Source organism: Saccopteryx bilineata, chromosome 4 (genome assembly GCF_036850765.1).
Source record: "Saccopteryx bilineata isolate mSacBil1 chromosome 4, mSacBil1_pri_phased_curated, whole genome shotgun sequence".
Taxonomy (NCBI): domain Eukaryota; kingdom Metazoa; phylum Chordata; class Mammalia; order Chiroptera; family Emballonuridae; genus Saccopteryx; species Saccopteryx bilineata.
Window position 1 is genome coordinate 130,180,833 of NC_089493.1, and position 19,912 is coordinate 130,200,744.

A 19,912-nucleotide genomic window follows, 5' to 3' on the forward strand; every position below is an offset into this window, starting at 1 on the left:
CAACTTCAGGACTGTGTATTGAATTTGGATGGGCAGTCATTCTGGGACAGAAGCCACAGCTATCCAAAGACTGAGGTTGCCAAAGTCCTGCCTGGCCTGTGGTGGTGCAGTGGACAGAGTGTCAACCTGGAACACAGAGATCGCCAGTTCAAAACCCTGGGCTTTCCCTGTCAAGGCACAAACGACAAGCAACAAAAAAGCAATGAACAACTATGAGCTGATACTTCTCACCTCCCCCTCCCCCTCTCCTCTTTCTGTAAAATCAATAAATAAAATCTTTAAAATATTAAAAAAAAAAAAAAAAAAAAAAACTATGTGGGCTACGATTAAGGCTTGGAACTTGCCTGTGTCCTATGCAGAGGTACTTGCAGCCTGTGAGCAATGTGCAGTATGTTCCAAGGAGCACCCTCGAAGACCACTGGTGTCACCTGGACAGATCCAGAGGGGTTGTGTTCCACTGACACGGTGGCAGATAGATGTCATTAGACACTTACCAAAGTTGGACATGTACCAATATGCAGTCACCTGTGTGGATACTGCCACTGGTCTGCTTGCTGCTTTCCCTCCCTGTAACCCTGACCAGAGGGCAGTCATACAGGCTCTGGACCACCTGACTGCTGTGTATGGCCAGCTGCTGGTCCTTGAAAGTGACAATGGTACCCATTTTACTGGTAGAGCAATGGGCTCAAGAGCTGAGGGTGGACTGGAAGTACCATGTCCCCTACCACCCCCAGGCTGCTGGTATCATTGAGTGGTATAATGGACTCTTTAAGGCAGGGACTGCGACAGGAAGGGGCACCGGCTCTCTTACTGGATGGACACGCTGCTTGTGGACAGTACTCTGGATTTTGAATGAGAGACATCATGGGGGGGGGGGGAGGTGCGCTTCAGCGAAGGCCCTCCTGCATTGGGCAGCTGCTCCCATCCAGTTACAGATATACAGTGTAATGCCAGTGGCCAAGGCCAGGCAGGTTTACATTGGATTCGGTCAGACGGCTGAAAAACTGGAGCCAGAAAAGGTTGGGCCATTCTGTTTAATAAAGTCTCACAACGGCAGACAAGCACACAGGCAGGGGAACCACCTCCCAAGCAAACAAACAGCAAAAATGGCCCCTCACAGTGATCAGACAATCCACGCATCCACAATCCTCATTCTCTCTCGAGCACAAGCACCTGTAGCCTTATCTAGGCCATACACACATGGCACAGCCATGCACTCACATACCAATCAGGCAAAGTGCTTGCAGCTGGTAACCCCATGAGCGAGCCTAACACAGCTGCCCCACTAACGCCAAACAGGGGACCCCCTTTGGTGAATGGTGGGGGCTTTTAGCAGCGGGCTGGTGCACCACCTTGATTTTCAGTCTTTACTGTTTCTACGAAATATGGATATAATGTACCTCACTTTTTACACAGGGACCATCGCAGAAGATAACTGTCACATAGATTGTGAGGTAAGCCACCCTAAAGAGGTGGAGTGTAGGCAAAACAGTAGCTTGCTTACTGGTTTCCTGGCTGCAAGCACTTTGCGTGATTAGTGCATGAGCATGTGGCAGAAGCCATGTGTGTGTCTCCATGAAAAGCTATGGGTGCTTTTCCTCAGTGGTGATTCTCCCAGATCGCTCTCCTTGCACTGAGGTGTGGTTCCGATTCCCTCAGCCGCCACAGTGAGTGAGGGGTGGTGTTCTAGATCCCTTTGCCCTTCACTGCAAAGTGTTCCTTTGCTTATTTGCTTGCCCATTTTTGTGAACCTCCATTAGATAAGTAATGGCCTGACATTTTGGGATCCACATTTCCTCTACCATCTGCCTAAATCCAATGTGAACCTGCCTGGCTTTGACCACCAGTTACAAAAGCAATCGTGGAATTTTGGTAGATGAACATTATGAAGACTCCCTTTCCTGTCAAGTTCTCAGATCAGATCCGATTTTACTGTTTAGGAGAAATACTCTCGTCAGTGTTCTCCTTTTCCCCTGATTCTGCCCTCTGCCCAGTCCTCCCTGAGCCATTCTCCCTGGCTAGTGGCATAGGAAGCATGTCCTCCTTAGGGAAAACCCGACTGTCTCTAATCTTTTGCTGATATCCTGTGTTTTGTTCTTTCAGTGGGCACTCTGCAGTGGAGGCACAGGTCAGCCGCATGCCCCATATGGCCTGGTTTCACTTTCTGACTCAGGACCCCACACAGCATCTTTCAGCAAACCACAAAGCTAATGTGCAACCATACTGATTCTCTGTGGCCCACTGCTGTAAAGTTTATTCTGAAAAATACTCACATAGTTACTACTCAAATATTTGCATTGATAGGAGAAATATAACATGGGGTTAACAGCACAAAGTGTAGTTGGACAGCCCTGGGTTCAAACCTCAGCTGCCACCAATAACATGTGACCTGATCTTGGGCAAGTTACTTAACTTCTGTAGGTATTAAGTTTTCTCACCTGTAAAACGGGGGTTATTGTGAGGGTTGAAGGGTAATATAAGTGCTCAGTGCATAACTATCGGTACTGACGAATTTTCCTGAATACATGTGTTTTCCTAATTACCAAAGAAAGCAAAAATTAAACTTGAGCCTGAGATTAGGACATGTTTTAGAACTATCTTTATTGTTAAGATGGAAAATTAGTTTTCAAAAGATTAAATCATCAATTTTTTTTTCCAAAATGATTTTACTTTATGTATCCTGTAACTCACTAGCTTTTTTATAATCCTACCACTGACCTCTTCCCATGTGAGAAGTACTGATTTCATTTTTTTTTAATTTTTATTTATTTATTTATTTATTTTATTTCTCTGAAACTGGAAATGGGGAGAGACAGACAGAATCCCGCATGCGCCCGACTGGGATCCACCCGGCACGCCCACCAGGGGGCGACGCTCTGCCCCTCCGAGGCATCGCTCTGTCATGACCAGAGCCACTCTAGCGCCTGGGGCAGAGGCCAAGGAACCATCCCCAGCGCCTGGGCCATCTTTGCTCCAATGGAGCCTCGGCTGCGGGAGGGGAAGAGAGAGACAGAGAGGAAGGAGAGGGAGAGGGGTGGAGAAGCAGATGGGCGCTTCTCCTGTGTGCCCTGGCCGGGAATCGAACCCGGGACTTCTGCACGGCAGGCCGACGCTCTACCACTGAGCCAACCGGCCAGGGCCGATTTCATTTTTTAAAATGGCTATAACCATTTCTCTTTGGGTAACTATTCACTTGTAATAAGAGGAGAGCCCTCAAACTTTGTGACTCATTCATTTTAATGATTTTGTGTCAAACTATCAGGGTTAGGTTGTATCAGGTTGGTGATGATCCCGTATTGTAGGTGCAGGACATCTGGTCACTGCACTTGCCCTGCTATAACCAATGCTAATGCAGATTCAGAGGCATCCCAGGCTTTAGGGAGTGAGAGAGAAAGAGCAGTAGAAAACATACAAACACAAATATCAGTCTCTTTCCACATGGGTTCCAGAAGGGAGACTAGAGGGCTGAACTGTCCATATTAGGAAATAACTGATTGCCTTGTGACCAAGTGTTAAAGCATTTTGTCCCCCCCCTTTTTGGTGGGGATGTGGGGTCTGGGGCTGAAGTATGTAAGATGTTGGTAGGAGGACATTATAATTGTATCAGTTAGCTTTATAACCACTTTAGTATCATCCGACTTAATCTCAGGGCAGTTATAAGCACCCTAAAATCAAAATTTCACTTTAACTGGGGAGACTGGAAACACCCAGCTATGTTTTTCACAATGAAATTTCTCAAGCAGAGTCCCAAAAGAGGTTCTATATTAATCCCCGGAACTGCAGCAGGATTAAAAAAACATGTGTTCATGTGTTTGACTCAATCAAAGCATTCAACACATGCTCTTGCTATAAAGTAGTAAATGAGGGCCTGGGGTGTAAACAGCCTTTTCAACCTCGCTAGTACTGAGTATATGTATTTTATCTTAATAAAATATCAGGAACTCCCATCATGTATATATGCTGTTTGGGGACAATAAAGATACTGAGCCAGGAGCCCAAAACCCTCAAACCTGACAAAAGCAAGTGCTCCCCACCTTGTATTTAGGAAGCTTTTCCACTTAAGTTCCCCCAGGACACCTTGCCTCCACTGAGCTCCCATTTCCAACTTGCCTGGTATCCTCTAGAAGCAAGGTCTGTGAACACACTGACATCAATTAGCTGGCCCCACGGTTCTTCCTGCTAACCAAGCTCACTGCCCGACAGCTCAGCTCAGGCACCCGCTCCGTAGCCTCACCAGCATTTGTTCTAAATTTGGTTTCTAACCGCTGTCAGATGGGGGGCCAGATAGCTTCTAAAGAGCCCCAACCTATGTAGATGTAATTCCAGGGCAGATGGCTCACACTGCCTCCTGCCCTTCTGTCCTGGCAGTGTGTGGGACGCTGAGTGCTGGAGCCACCACAGAAGCCTGGGTGGAGCTTTGCAATGACAGCTTTCAAATAAGTATCAAAGACAGTGACATGCTCCAATGTATTCAAAATTGAATCACTTTGGGATGGGCCTTTTAACCTGGAGGTCTGACCTCTTCTATTCCCAGATGAGCAAAAACATATAGTCCAGGCCGTTCTCAGAATGCTGGCAAGTCCCAGAGTCACAGGATTAGAAAGGACTGTGCAGTGAGGAGAGATGCCTGCAGGAAGAGGCTGGTTGCCCACTGGTAGGAGGCTTCACTACTTAGAAGACCTTCTTCAAGTTCAGCTTTGGGCCCCACTAGGTCAGGGGTCTCAAACTCAACTCAGCATGTGGGCCGCAGAGCAAGATCACAGCCTTTCTGCGGGCCGCACTAGGTCTACAAAAGGCAACTGTTACGCAACACTTTTCTCACTGCAGTTGAAAACAAAAAAAAATCAGTACAACAAGCACAATCGTACATGCAGTTTACTCAGTGTCACAAAACGACCAGAAACTGTAGTTGGCATCACAACTCCTGTTAACTAAGCTAATATCTAGCTAGGATGCTAGAGAAATGAAAAATACAAGTAGGCCCCTAGGCTTAATTTTATCCAAAATATTTTGAACTTCGTGGATTAGTCTTCGGGCCGCACAAAATTGTTCGGTGGGCCGCATGCGGCCTGTGGGCCGCGAGTTTGAGACCCCTGCACTAGGTACTGGTACGCCCTCAGGGTGGAGGGTTGACTGGCTTGTGGAGGCTGACACAGCATATAACTCAGGACATCAGATGCCAAGTACCAGTTGCCTGATTCAAAATATGAAGTTTTACAAAAGAAAGAATCCAGGAGTTAGTCTGATGGGCAGTGCTCCTTTCCCCCCACCCCCCACCTGAGAAAACACGACACAGAAAGAGGTCCCCTCAGGAATGTGTAGACTTGACACACCCCTTTCAGGCTTCCCCTTGGACTGTCACATTCCTCCTTTACCGGGTCACTACCAGTTGTTGGCAGAGGCTTTAACACATGCTAATAGAGGTACCCAGAGGCTATACCTTGATCTCAGGACAAGAGAAACCTTACTAGTCAGGGTACATTTTAATTTTCCATTGCAGTATAAGGTACAGTAATGGTAGAACAGGCCTCAGGGTTATCAACCCTGGAAAACTTCTTGTGAGGCCAATGCAAGCTGAAAATGCAATCACTATTAATTTCAGTAGGAAAACTTTATATGTTTCCAGAGTCCCAAAAGTGATACCCCCTCATGCTAAAACTCCAAATCTCATTAAGGGCACAATTACATCAATAACATTGGCTATCATAAACACAAACTAGAGGCATTTTCCCTTCCGTGTTCTTAGCTTTTATGCCCTGTACATTTAAGATTAAATTTATATCAACACACACACACAAATGATACCCAATATTGATACAATTCAACCTTTATTTTAAAAACGTCTTGAGTGCCTGACCTGAGCTGGCGCAGTGGATAGTGTTGACCTGGAACGCTGAGGTTGCCAGTTCAATACCCCAGGCCTGCCTGGTCAAGGGACATACGAGAAACAATTACTTCTTGTTCTTCCCCCACTGCCCCTTTCTCTTTCTCTCCCTCCTCTATCTAAAAAAACGGAAAAAAAAATCAATCAATAAAAAAGTCTTGAGTATCAGTTATCTTTGATTACAAAACAAATCATCTCAATACTTATTGGTTTAGCTTTCAAACAATAAACATTATTTTTCACTGGTCTGTGGGTTCTCTGGGGGTTTCTACCTGTCTGGGCCAGCACAGCGGAGCCTAAATGATCTACAGTGGCCTGGCTCACGTACCTGGTAGTTGGCAAGCTAGTGATCTAAGGCAGTGGTCTCCAACCTTTTTTGGGCCACAGTCTGGTTTAATGTCAGAAAATATTTTCACGGACCAGCCTTTAGGGTGGGACGGATAAATGCACAAAATAAAATTATGCGACCGGTGTAAAAACTGTGGTCTTTTTAAATATAACTGTCGAACTTATGACATTTATTGGGCTAAATTAAAGGAGGAATGAGCATGTCCTCATTATTTCAGGCTGTACTTAAATTTGTTATTCTGACAACATTTCATGTCTGACATCAATGTGTAATATGATAGGTTCAGGGTCGCTACCAATCATGAACCTACAATAATAAAAATAAACATGAATCCACTGTGTACTCGTATGCAACTTTATTAGAAGTGTCCTCTTGGCCCTAGCCGGTTGACTCAGCAGTAGAGCGTCGGCCTGGTGTGCGGGGGACCCGGGTTCGATTTCCGGCCAGGGCACATAGGAGAGCGCCCATTTGCTTCTCCACCCCCCCCCCTTCCTCTCTGTCTCTCTCTTCCCCTCCCGCAGCCAAGGCTCCACTGGAGCAAAGATGGCCCAGGCGCTGGGGATGGCTCCTTGGCCTCTGCCCCAGGCGCTTGAGTGGCTCTGGTCTCGGCAGAGCGAAGCCCAGAGGGCAGAGCATCGCCCCCTGGTGGGCAGAGCGTCGCCCCTAGTGGGCGTGCTGGGTGGATCCCGGTCAGGCACATGCGGGAGTCTGTCTGACTGTCTCTCCCCGTTTCCAGCTTCAAAGAAAAAAAAAAAAAAAAAAAAAAAAAAAGAAGCGTCCTCTTAACTTCGCACCAACAACATAAAATGAGTAACATCCTCTCTGCTTCCACTTTCCAGTCGCTATGGTAACATTTAAATATGCCTTAAAAATAAGATACAACACAAAAACAAAGTGTGTCCGTAAAGTCATGGTGCACTTTTGACCAGTCACAGGAAAGCAACAAAAGATGATAGAAATGTGAAATCTGCACCAAATAAAAGGAAAACTCTCCCAGTTTCATACCTATTCAGTGCAGTTTGATGTGGGCTCTCGCACAGATTTTTTAGGGCTCCTTAAATAGCTATCCCGTATAGCCTCTACAGACTCGTCACTGACTGATGGCCTACCAGAACAGGGTTTCTCCACCAAACTGCCGGTTTCCTTCAACTGCTTATCCCACCGAGTAATGTTATTCCTATGTGGTGGCGCTTCATTATAAATGCGCCGATATTCACGTTGCACTTTGGTCATGGATTCAAATTTAGCGAGCCACAGAACACATTGAATTTTCCTCTGTACCATCCACATCTCGACTGGCATGGCCGTGGGCTGCTCCGCTGTATACGTCATCATCTGCGCATGCACACATGCTGCCACATCATCTTACAGAAACTGGGAGGGTTTTCCTTTTATTTGGTGCAGATTTCACATTTCTAACATCTTTTGTTGCTTTCCTGTGACCGATCAAAAATGCACCATGACTTTACGGACACACTATATAAAGTGCATGAAAAATACAACTCACCATTGTTATGAATATTGTAAGTTAAGGTTTATTATGTTTATATAGAATGAGAGATAGTAGCCTATCTCTCAACAACTATAACGCTAAATCAGTGGGAGTCCTGAGCTTGTTTCTCTGCAACTAGATGGTCACATCTAGGGGTAATGGGAGACAATGACACCCGAAGTGTGTTGCTTATGTCCAGTCTATTCCGTAATTTTGTTTTGGTTGCTGTTACTGCAGAAAATCCCGCTTCACACAAATAGGATGTCGGAAATGGCAACAGGGTTTTTAGTGCTTTTGCGGTGATCTCGGGGTATTCTGCCATGACTTTAATCCAGAGCACAGGCAGAGTTGTAGTCTCGAACATATTTTTAAGGCCGCCATCATTTGCGATCTCCAGTAGTTGATTCCCCTTCTTGCATAGACATGCTGGATTCACCTGGTTTGTTGACAAATGGATTGCGGATCCTCTCCTTGGAAATTTGTAGGTCTTTTGTGGTTGGGAAATAGCATTCAAACTCTTTTAAAAGCAAATACAGGTGATCGTGCACCAGCTGGGACAATGAAGGCTTGGGCTCAGTCTCTTCCAAAATTCCTGCGAATGTTTGAAACATGTCAAATATACTTCTGTTCAAGCGTCGTCCCACAAATCCAGTTTGGCTTTAAATGCTGCTACTTTATCTGCCAACTTGAAGACAGTTGTCATTTTCCCCTGAAGTGACCAATTGAGTTCATTGAGGAGGTTAAATATGTCACACAAATAAGTGAGTTTTGAGACCCATTCTTTGTCACTGAAATGTGCTGCTAGCGGTGACTTTTTTTCTGAGAAATCTCTGCAGCGGCTCTCGTAATTCAAACACTCTGGCCGGGGACCTTCCTCAGGATAACCATCTTATTTCTGTGTATAAGAGAAGGTGTCTGTGCTCCGCGTTCATTTCTTCACAAAGCTGCTCGAACAGGCGCGAGTGAAGAGCGTGTGCTTTGATGTGGTTAATAACTTTAATGACATCATTCAATATGCTAATAAATTCCGGTGGTATGTTTCGCTAGCCAGCATTTCCCTGTGAATGACACAATGCGTAGACTCGGATTCAGGTGCAACCTCCTTAATGCGAGTAGTTAAACCAGACATCCTTCCGGTCACGGCAGCAGCTCCATCTGTGCATATGCCGACACAAAAAGACCATTTCAGTTTTCCTGATATATAGTCATCCAGTGATTTAAATAGTTCTGTGGCTATGGTTTTGGTTGGCAATGATAGTGCACATAACATATCCTCATGCACATCCTCTTGATAAAGATAACGCATGTAAACAAGTAGCATTGCCTTGTTGTCAATATCTGTAGATTCGTCAACCTGGAGAGCATACCATGGTGATTTATTAATGCTTTCCAACAATTGTGATTCAATGTCCTCTGCTATTTCCTCAATGCGCCATGTGACAGTGGTAGCCGAAAGAGGTATCCTTTTTTTTTTTTTTTTTTTTTTCATTTTTCTGAAGCTGGAAACGGAGAGACAGTCTGACAGACTCCCGCATGCGCCCGACCGGGATCCGACCGGGATCCACCCGGCACGCCCACCAGGGGCGAAGCTCTGCCCACCAGGGGGCGATGCTCTGCCCATCCTGGGCGTCGCCATGTTGCGACCAGAGCCACTTAGCGCCTGGGGCAGAGGCCACAGAGCCATCCCCAGCGCCCGGGCCATCTTTGCTCCAATGGAGCCTTGGCTGCGGGAGGGGAAGAGAGACAGAGAGGGAAAGCGCGCGGAGGGGTGGAGAAGCAAATGGGCGCTTCTCCTGTGTGCCCTGGCCGGGAATCGAACCCGGGTCCTCCGCACGCTAGGCCGACGCTCTACCGCTGAGCCAACCGGCCAGGGCCTTTTTTTACTTTTCTGAAGCTGGAAACAGGGAGGCTGTCAGACAGACTCCCGCATGCACCCGACCGGGATCCATCCGGCATGCCCACCAGGGGGCATCGCTCTGCCCATCTTGGGGCATCGCTCTGCCGCAATCAGAGCCATTCTAGCGCCTGAGGCAGAGGCCACAGAGCCATCCTCAGCGCCGGGGCAAACTTTGCTCCAATGGAGCCTTGGCTGCGGGAGGGGAAAGAAAGAGACAGAGAGGAAGGAGAAGGGGAGGGGTGGAGAAGCAGATGGGTGCTTCTCCTGTGTGCCCTGGCCGGGAATCGAACCAGGGACTCCCGCACGCCAGGCCAATGCTCTACCAGTGAGCCAACCGGCCAGGGCCTATGCTATCTTTTTTTTTTTTTTCCTGTATTTTTTCTGAAGCTGGAAACGGGGAGAGACAGAAAGACTCCCGCATGCGCCCGACCGGAATCCCACCCGGCACACCCACCAGGGGCGTCGCTCTGCCGCAACCAGAGCCACTCTAGCGCCTGGAGCAGAGGCCAAGGAGCCATCCCCAGCGCCCGGGCCATCTTTGCTCCAATGGAGCCTTGGCTGCGGGAGGGGAAGAGAGAGACAGAGAGGAAGGAGGGGGGGGGTGGAGAAGCAAATGGGCGCCTCTCCTATGTGCCCTGGCCGGGAATCGAACCCGGGTCCCCCGCACACCAGGCCGACACTCTACCGCTGAGCCAACTGGCCAGGGCCTGTGCTATCTTTTTAACTGCAGCCTCTCCTAGAAGTTCACGACAAATGTCTTTAGTGGCTGGAAGGATCAATTCTTCACCAGTGGTGAATGGCTTCTTGGCCTTAGCAACATGATTAGCCACCAAGTATGATGCTCTCAGTGCACTTGCATTTATTGATGTAGTGGCCACCAGTAATTGTTTCTGTCCTTCTTGTTCATGCTTTTTTCTTTCGAAATACTCAGAAAGCTTGTCTTTTAAAGTAGGGTGCTTGGTCTTTAAGTGGAGAAGCAGTTTTGAAGGCTTCATTGCCTCATTACTTAGCCGGTAGCCACATATGCAGAGCAGCCTTGGTGTGCGAGAATCACCAGTTGCGATAAATCCATACTTCAAGTAGGACTCCTGGTATTGTCTGTTAAATGAAGCCTTCTTTTTCTTTGAGATCGTAGGTTCTTCTTCTGTTTCCTCACTGGCCCTTTACCACTTCGCAAAAAAACTTGCGATGGAATTTTGTTTTTCACTCATTTTGCAAGTTTATGGGTTTAATTTTAGCGGCAACGTATCACGTGACCGAGACAAGCCTCAAGAGTGAGTCTTAGACGGAAGTAACAGAGGGCATCTGGTCATTTTTAAAAAATAAAACATCGTTCAGACCTAAATATAAATAAAATGGAAGTAATGTAAGTTATTTATTCTTTCTCTGTGGACCAGTACCAAATGGCCCACGGACCGATAGCGGTCTGTGGCCCGGGGGTTGGGGACCACTGATCAAAGGGGTCATGCTCACATCTGGCAGTTGGTTAGTCAGATGGGATGATAGCCACATCTTTCATCATCCACCAGGTTAGCAGTAGTTTTTCACAAGTTGGAGAAAAAGTTCCCAGCAGCAGAAGAGAGCCAATCATAATTGTAGGCATTTTTTAAGACCCCGTCCCCCCGCCTTGTATCAGAGCCTCGATTCAGGGACTGGAGATACAGACTAGACCTCTTGAGAGAAGCTGAAAAATACCCTAGATCCACAGGGTATTTTTACATTAATACATTCTGCGAACTTTAAGCAAAATGATGTATAGCAAAACCAATTTACCATAAGCTAGTTGATATAAAGAGTTAAGTTCCTGACCCTGGCCGGTTGATTAGTGGTAGAGCGTCAGCCTGGCGTGTGGGAGTACTGGGTTCGATTCCTGGCCAGGGCACACAGGAGAAGCACCCATCTGCTTCTCCACCCCTCCCGCTCTCCTTCCTCTGTCTCTCTCTTCCCCTCCTGCAGCGGAGGCACCATTGGAGCAAAGTTTGCCCGGGCGCTGAGGATAGATCTGTGGCCTCTGCCTCAGGCGCTAGAATGGCTCTGATTGCGGCAGAGCGACGCCCCAAGCTGGGCAGAGCATCGCAGCCTGGTGGGCATGCCAGGTGGATCCTGGTCGGGCGCATGCGGGAGTCTGCCTTCCCGTATCCAACTTAAAAAAAAAAAGTTAAGTTCCCAAAGCACCTCATCAACGTCATAATGTATTATGGCTATTCTGTTTAATCTACCTGCCATAACTTGGAAGTCAAAGCAGAGAGATTAAATGATGTTCCTTGTGACCAAAATGGGTGTGTAATGCTGGGCTGAAACATATTTCTACAAAGGGGGTGGGGGCTCTCTCTCTTTTTTTTTTACTTTTTACATTGATTGGGGGGAGGGAGGATAGGGAGGGGGTGAAAGGGTAAGAGAAAGAGAAAGAGAGAGAAGCATCAACTTGTTCCATTTAGTGGTATATTTACTGGTTGCTCTTCTATGTGCCCTGACAGGGGATCTAACCTGTGACCTCAGCATTCTAGGCCAACACTCTATCCATTGAACCATCCAGCCATGGCAGGTACAGGCTCTTCTGATATAACTACTGAGGTCATCCAGTAAAGCAGCTGTCTCAGGTCCTCTATTACACCTGAGTCAGAGATAAAACCAGAGGTAGGCAGAGGCTTGGGCTCTACACGCCTCATGAAGGAATCCATGTCTTGATATCAAGAGCAATGGGGGCCCTGGCAGGTTGGCTCAGCGGTAGAGCATTGGCCTGGCGTGCGCGGGACCCGGGTTCGATTCCCGGCCAGGGCACATAGGAGAAGCGCCCATTTGCTTCTCCACCCCCCCCTTTCCTCTCTGTCTCTCTCTTCCCCTCCTGCAGCCAAGGCTCCATTGGAGCAAGGATGGCCTGGGCGCTGGGGATGGCTCCTTGGCCTCTGCCCCAGGCGCTAGAGTGGCTCTGGTCGCAGCAGAGCGACGCCCCGGAGGGGCAGAGCATCACCCCAGAGCATCGCCCCCTCGTGGGCAGAGCTTCGCCCCTGGTGGGCGTACCGGGTGGATCCTGGTCGGGCGCATGCGGGAGTCTGTCTGACTGTCTCTCCCCGTTTCCAGCTTCAGAAAAAAAAAAAAAAAAAAAAAAAAAAGAGCAATGGGAAGACAGAGAACATTTTTATGTTTTATAGAGTTTTTTTTGTATTTTTCTGGAGTGAGAAGCCGGGAGGCAGTCAGACAGACTGACCAAGATCCACCTAGCATGCCCACAAGGGGGTGATGCTCTGCCCATCGGGGGCATTGCTCTGTTGCAACCAGAGACATTCTAGTGCCTGAGGCAGAGGCCATGGAGCCATCCTTAGCACCCGGGCCAACTTTGCTCCAATGGAGCCTTGGCTGCGGGAGGGGAAGAGAAATAGAGAGAAAGGAGAGGGGGAAGGGTGGAGAAGCAGATGGGCGCTTCTCCCGTGTGCCCTGACCAGGAATCAAACCTGGGACTTCCACACGCCCAGCCGATGCTCTACTGCTGAGCCAGCCAGCCAGGGCGACAGAGCATTTTTAGGAAGGAGAGAGAAAAGATCACTTGGGTTGCAATGAGGACAGTAATTCTAGAAGCTTTGATAGGAAGGGAAACACTGAGATTGACTTTAGTCACAGAGTATAGGGTCAATGGATACGTTTATCTGTTGTTGTTTTTTAAAGCAAAAGATGGTTGAAACTAGACCTTGTTTGAATAGTGATGGAAGAATCCAGTATTTCAAGAGGTTAAAGCCCTGAGAAATGGGAAGGTAAACTTCAGTACACATGGAAGTTTGGCTAAAAAAATATATATCATACAATAAAATTGACTGTATTTTTATTATACAATTCTACTGATATGAACACATATAAATTCATATAACTGTCACCACAACCAGGACACAGAAGTGTTCCATCACCCCAACCCCTATTCTGCTATCCCTTTATAGTCACTCACTCTTCCACTGCTAACTCCATCATTATAGTTTCCATCTTTTCAGGTGTGTCATTTTGAGACTAGTTTCTTTCATTAAGTTGTTGTACCCCAAGTTATTGGTTATATCAATACTTTATTCCTTTTTACTGCTGAACAGTATTCCATTCAGATTAGCTTCTGAGAGTATTCCCTGGGTCAGTAAATGATATCAATGTTGTACCAGTTACTTGGGCCAAAAACCTTGGCATCATCCTTGACTCTTCTCTCACCTGTACACCCAATCATTAGCAAATCCTGGTGGCTTTCCTTTCAAAATACACCTGGAATCTGACCACTTCTCACCACCCCGACTGCTGGCATCCAGTTCAGGTCACTATCTTCTTTTGTCAGGATTAGAGCTTCCACTCTTATCCCCTACCCATACAGTCTATTCTTCACACAACAGCCAGAATTTTCCTTTTAGAGACTTAAGTTTGTCCTGACCAGTGGTGGTGCAGTGGATAGCACACTGACCTGAAATGCTGTACCAGTTCGAAAATCGAGGCCGCCATTTCAAAGCCCAAGGTCACCAGCGTGAGTGTGGGGTCATCAACAGGTGTGCAGGGTAGACAGGAAGGCGCTGGCTCAAGATGAGCCTAAGGTTGCCAGTTTGATCTCCAGTCAAGATGCATATGAGCAACAATAAAAGCAAAACTAAGTGGAGCAATGAGTTGATGCTTCTCTCTCTCCCTTTCCCTTTTTCTCTCAGAAAAAAAAATTGTAATAATATAGAGACTTAAGTCTGATCAAGTCATTCTTCTGCTCAAAATGCTCCAGTGACTTCAGTGGCAACAATACAAAGATGTCATCATGGCCTGCAAGGCCCTCCATGATTGGGCCCCTGGCTACCTCTCTGATCTCATCTCCTACCACTCTCTATCAATGTCGATAGTGGTTTCCTTGCTATTCCTATATGTCAAGCACATCCCTGCCTCAGATTATTTGAATTTGCTGTTGCTTTTGTCTGGAACACTCTTTCCTTAGATATCCACATGGTTCACTCCCACCAAGTCAATTTGTTTCTGCTTAAATGTCCCTTATCAATGAGTTCTCTAACATCTAATATACCAGCTACTTGACACCACTGTCTAAACCAGGGGTCCCCAAACTACGGCCCACAGGCCGCATGTGGCCCCCTGAGGCCATTTATCTAGCCCCCTCTGCACTTCTGGAAGGGGCACTCTTTTATTGGTGGTCAGTGAGAGGAGCACAGTATGTGGCGGCTCCACAAAGCACAGCATCGCTCACATACAGTACTACTTCCGGTGACACAGGATGCACGCGTCAGGGCTCCAGAAGCACGTCATATCACTTGTTACAGCTAGCAGTGACAAATATGGAATGGGACATTGACCGTCTCATTAGCCAAAAGCAGGCCCACAGTTCCCACTGAAATACTGGTCAGTTTGTTGATTTAAATTTACTTGTTCTTTATTTTAAATATTGTATTTGTTCTTTTTTTTTTTTTTTTTTTTTTTTTGTATTTTTCTGAAGCTGGAAACGGGGAGAGACAGTCAGACAGACTCCCGCATGCGCCAGACCGGGATCCACCCGGCACGCCCACCAGGGGCGATGCTCTGCCCCTCCAGGGCGTTGCTCTGCCGCGACCAGAGCCACTCTAGCGCCTGGGGCAGAGGCCAAGGAGCCATCCCCAGTGCCCGGGCCATCTTTGCTCCAATGGAGCCTTGGCTGCAGGAGGGGAAGAGAGAGACAGAGAGGAAGGAGGGGGTGGGGGTGGAGAAGCAAATGGGCGCTTCTCCTATGTGCCCTGGCCGGGAATTGAACCTGGGTCCCCCGCACGCCAGGCCGATGCTTTACCGCTGAGCCAACCGGCCAGGGCCCTGTTGTTTTGTTTTGTTTTTTTAATTTAAAATAAGATGTGTGCAGTGTGCATAAGGATTTGTTCATAGTTTTTTTTTATAGTCCGGCCCTCCAATGGTCCGAGGGACAGTGAATTGGCCCCCTGTGTAAAAAGTTTGGGGTCCCCTGGTCTAAACCTTAACCTGCTTTGTTCTTTTTCATAGCACATATCCCTTCATAGTAGGTATCTACACTGCTCACAAAAATTAGGGGATCAGGGAATGTGCAGATACTCCAGTACTTTCAGCCTTTTGTATAGTGCCTTTTCACCAATGAAATAAAAGTTGGTTTTGCATCTCATTTGCATAATCAAACACCTTTCTTTGACTTGTTTGCTTTTCTGATGTTGCTTAATAAAAATCAAATGCTTGCCTGACCAGGCGGTAGAGCAGTGGATAGAGTGTTGGACTGGGATGTGGAAGGACCCAGGTTCGAGACCCCGAGGTCGCCAGCTTGAGCGCAGGCTCATCTGGCTTGAGCAAAAAGCTCACCAGCTTGGACCCAGGGTCGCTGGCTCCAGCGAGGGGTTACTCAGTCTGCTGAAAGCCCGCGGTCAAGGCATATATGAGAAAGCAATCAATGAACAACTAAGAAGTTGCAATGCGCAACGAAAAACTAATGACTGATGCTTCTCATCTCTCTCCATTCCTGTCTGTCTGTCCCTGTCTATCCCTCTCTCTCTCTGTCTCTGTAAAAAAATAAATTAAAAAAAAACAAACAACTTAAAAAAATTAATCAAATGCTCTTTTATCGTTTCATATTCATTTTAAAATATCCCCTAATTTTTGTGAGCAGATTTGTTTCTCTGTCTTCTTACACTACAAAGATCCTTTAGGACAAGGAAACTTTGTTCAACTTTCAACAAGTACCTACATGGGTGCCTTGCCTGGCATATAGAGAAAGTTCAATAAACAGTTTTGATTAAATAAATTATAGGAAGGACAGGATGGGAATCCATGCAGATTTTTAGACTTCAAAGCATTTTCTGTTACTTATATGTGTAGTAAAATAACCAGGGAGAAAGGGTACTGTAAGTGTTGGGTTAGGAATCTGCAGAGACAGTGGAGAGCAAGTTAACTAGAAAAACATAGTGAAATTCCCATACTCTTAGCAGTCTGTTTAAGGTTGAAATGATTAACTTAGTGATGCCAATCTGTTCAGCAGGACAATTTTCTATGAGGAGGCACAGGCATGGAGAGGCATGGAGAAGCATGTCAGTCCATCCAGGGTAGAAGACTTAGTTGGAGAGAAAGGTGTTGGGCAGGCTTAAGAACGTGAGCAGGATTGTACCGATGTACTGTTATATCTGAGGTGGATAAGAAGGGAAGTGAAGAGTGAGATTAAGTACAAGCTTTCATTCTGATAAGGTGAAAAAAACAGTTATGATGAAGTTCTTGTGCTGTCAAGTCACAAGGGTATCACGCTGTGGTTGGACATGTTCCAATGACTGATCTAAGTTTTTTTTTGTTTTTACACAGACAGAGAGAGAGTCAAAGAGAGATAGGGACAGACAGACGGGAACGGAGAAAGATGAGAAGCATCAATCATCAGTTTTTCATTGCTAAACCTTAGTTGTTCATTGATTGCTTTCTCATATGTGCGTTGACCGTGGGCCTTCAGCAGACCGAGTAATCCCTTGCTCGAGCCAGCGACCTTGGGTCCAAGCTGGTGAGCTTTCGCTCAAACCAGATGAGCCCGCACTCAAGCTGGTGACCTCGGGGTCTCGAACCAGGGTCCTTCGCATCCTAGTCCGATGCTCTATCCACTGCGCCACCGCCTGGTCAGGCTGATCTAAGTTTTTGACTGGGATTGGGAAACTGATGTAAGGGTGGCTGGAGATGACGCAAGGATGTTAAATAGGTTGTCCACGTGGATTAGGAAAGGATCAATACTGACCCTGGCCGGATGGCTCGGTTCGTTAGCGCATCCTCCCGAAGAGCAGAGATTGCTAGTTGGATCCCCGGTCTGGGCACATACAGGAACAGCTGTTCCTGTCTTTCTCCTCCTCTTTCCCTTCCTCTCTCTAAAATCAATAAAGTAAACATTAAAAAAGAAGAAATTATCAAGACGAGAGACAGAGGAGAGAGAGCATGGCACGGGGCTGGATGCACAAATACGCAGACGCGCTCTACAGAGGCGGTTAAATGGGTGGAGAGTCTCGAGAGTAAGCGTCGGAGAGCATGATGACAGTACGTACTCGGCACAGAATCCCGCTTAGCCACCAGGTGTGTGAGGCGGGGTCCCAAGGATGCCTCAAGGGACAGCCAGGTTTCAGTACAGGAAGGAATGGAGTTCAGAGAAAAGCTAACAGGTTAGCAGGGATCGCAGAGGAAGGACCTGCCATCCCTGTCCTTTACTCACCTTCCTCCCTACTTGCCACTCGCGCCACATCAACCTCCACAACCAGACCATGCGCAGAGGAACCGCATGAACAGCGGGTCTTTTCCAACTCCCCGCGGAAGTGCGCTCACCGGAGGTCGCCCGTGGTCGCGCTTTCCTACTGGCGAAATCTTCCGCCAGCGCCAACCCACTTCCGTTCACGACTCAGCTAGGCGGAGCCGTCCCTGGAAGTCACTTCCGTCGACCCCGCCCTTCATCCCTTTTTGGCGGCTTCCGGCTTCAGGCCGCGCCTCGTCCCGTGTGGCCCCGCCCCGTCCCCGCCCAGGGCCGGCAGGCGGGCCCCGCGGCGCCTCTTCCGGTGCGGGTCCCGCCCCTGCTGTGGCCCCTGGCTGGGAACTAGGCGGAGACGCAGCGGTAGCGCCGGGCCTTGACCGACTCTCTCCTCCGCTGCTAGCAGACCTGGAGCGCCCCGCGCAGGTGAGCTGCGTGGGCCTGGCTCCCGCCGCGGGTGTGGGAGCGGGGGCCGTAGCAGGTGGAGGGGACGGAGCGGTCCAGGGGGAGGTAGGTGTGCAGGGGTAGACGTGGAGGCGCTGGTCGGCGGGGCGAGGGGGCCGCACGGGGACAGTGAGAACGCCGGGAGGAGACCGGAGACGCCCTGTGCCCCTTCGGCTGATCGGAGATAAAGGGATGGGCAGGGGAAGGGCCCCCCGGGAGCGGAGAAGGCCAGTTAGGTACGGTTGGGGCCGTCCGAGCGGAGCCAGCGGGTTGGCTGGGAGGGCTCGGTAGAGGTAAGAGTGATAGCACTGGATTGTGGGATGTGGGTGTAAAGAACAGGGGGGAGGAGTAACGGGGGCGGTGGGCACGGGGCTCGCGGGGGGCCGTGGCTTGAGAAGTTCCGCAGCCAAGGTGGAGGGGACGGTGAGCCAAAGCTGCTGCAAACAGCCCGTCACTCCGGACTCGTTGGTCCAGGAACTGCAGGGGAAATGGGGGAGGGGCCGTGCGAATGGATGAAGTGGCGTGGGTCTCTGAGACAAGTTTTCCTACACGTGGGCAAGTGGTATTGTTGTATGGGTGTGCTGGCTGCTTAGGCCCCGGGGGAGGGGGAGATGGGCTTTTGGGAGAGTGAGAGGGTGTGTGTATAGAGTTGTAGAAGTGAGTCATTTCAATCTTACTGGGGAGGGACGCTATGGGACGCATCCTCCTCTGCGGGGCATTGAGTGCAGAGAAGATAGTGCCACGAGAAGCAGTTGTTCAATGACTGGCAGGACTGGGTTTAAAAAAAAAAAGTCCTGCTCGGGTTTGACTGTCTACGATTATGATAAAGATTAGAACGGACAGCGTACTATTCGCTTTATTCTTTTGTTTAATTTTCTTTGATGCAGAATGTTCTTATTTTAAATGAACACTTGCTAACTGGGTTTAATGTTGGTATACATTTGTGTGTGTGTGTGCCTGCTTTGTTACACGATAAAAAGGGCTACAGAAGAAGGAACATATGATAAAGTGCTAAGAGAGGAATTAAAGGTCGTAGGAGGCATTCTTAGAATGCAAAAGCAGTGCTTCTAAGATAAACAGAAAATTAGAATTTTTTTTTTGTCTAGCTTTTAAAATTAGACCCTTTTTCTCTAACCCATTACAATATTTATCAATCTATGCAGTTTTTATTGCTAGGTATGTGATGAATTTCCCCATGAAATGTTGAAGATGCTAAAGACGTTTAGTTTGTTTTTTAACCTTTTCACCCAGTCCTAAAACAGCGGAACAATTCAGATATCAAGTTCCAACCTGTGCGGTGCATTCTCCTTTCGCATGATTGATAAACATTGTAGGCCATATTGCAGGCTCCCTCTGGCCAAACCTCGCCCAGGCAAAGTAGCAATCTCCATTTAGTTATGGAGCCTTGCTGAGGAAAACACAACTCAAATGAGGCTTGTTGGGGGAAGGGACTTGGTGAGGAAGAAGGGAAGGGGCAGCGAGGAGAGGAGAGCCTGCGAAAGGGGTGTGTATTTGAAGACTGATAGGTAAGAATGCTGATAAACCAGCCCCCAGAATACTTTTGGGCCAAAAGCCTTTTTCTTTTTTGTATTTGTCAGAGGCAATAGTAGATGTGAATCAGAAAGAAAGGGGCTGTCTAT

At 47.9% G+C, this 19,912-nt stretch overlaps 1 protein-coding gene, 1 long non-coding RNA gene and 1 other non-coding gene across 6 annotated transcripts in view; 1 reads left to right on the top strand and 2 right to left on the bottom strand.

Annotated features, from left to right (window-relative positions):
• LOC136336464 (uncharacterized) overlaps window positions 1-17,950 on the bottom strand; it is a 37,269-nt gene extending 19,319 nt beyond the window's left edge. For both annotated transcript variants that reach the window (XR_010731456.1, XR_010731457.1), the window contains exons 1-2: window positions 17,799-17,950; window positions 17,334-17,460 (exon numbers count right to left, since the gene is read on the bottom strand). This is a non-coding gene — a long non-coding RNA (uncharacterized lncRNA). The remainder of the gene's footprint in view (window positions 1-17,333; window positions 17,461-17,798) is intronic.
• Window positions 3,065-3,140, bottom strand: TRNAG-GCC (transfer RNA glycine (anticodon GCC)). Its single transcript has one exon. It is a non-coding gene; the product is annotated as a tRNA-Gly (tRNA).
• Window positions 17,951-18,145: 195 nt separating the features above from the next.
• The window catches only part of ARID3B (AT-rich interaction domain 3B), a 63,338-nt gene continuing 61,571 nt past the window's right edge, over window positions 18,146-19,912 (top strand). For all 3 annotated transcript variants that reach the window (XM_066278201.1, XM_066278202.1, XM_066278203.1), the window contains exon 1: window positions 18,146-18,254. The gene's annotated coding sequence lies outside the window, so the exon portion shown is untranslated. The remainder of the gene's footprint in view (window positions 18,255-19,912) is intronic.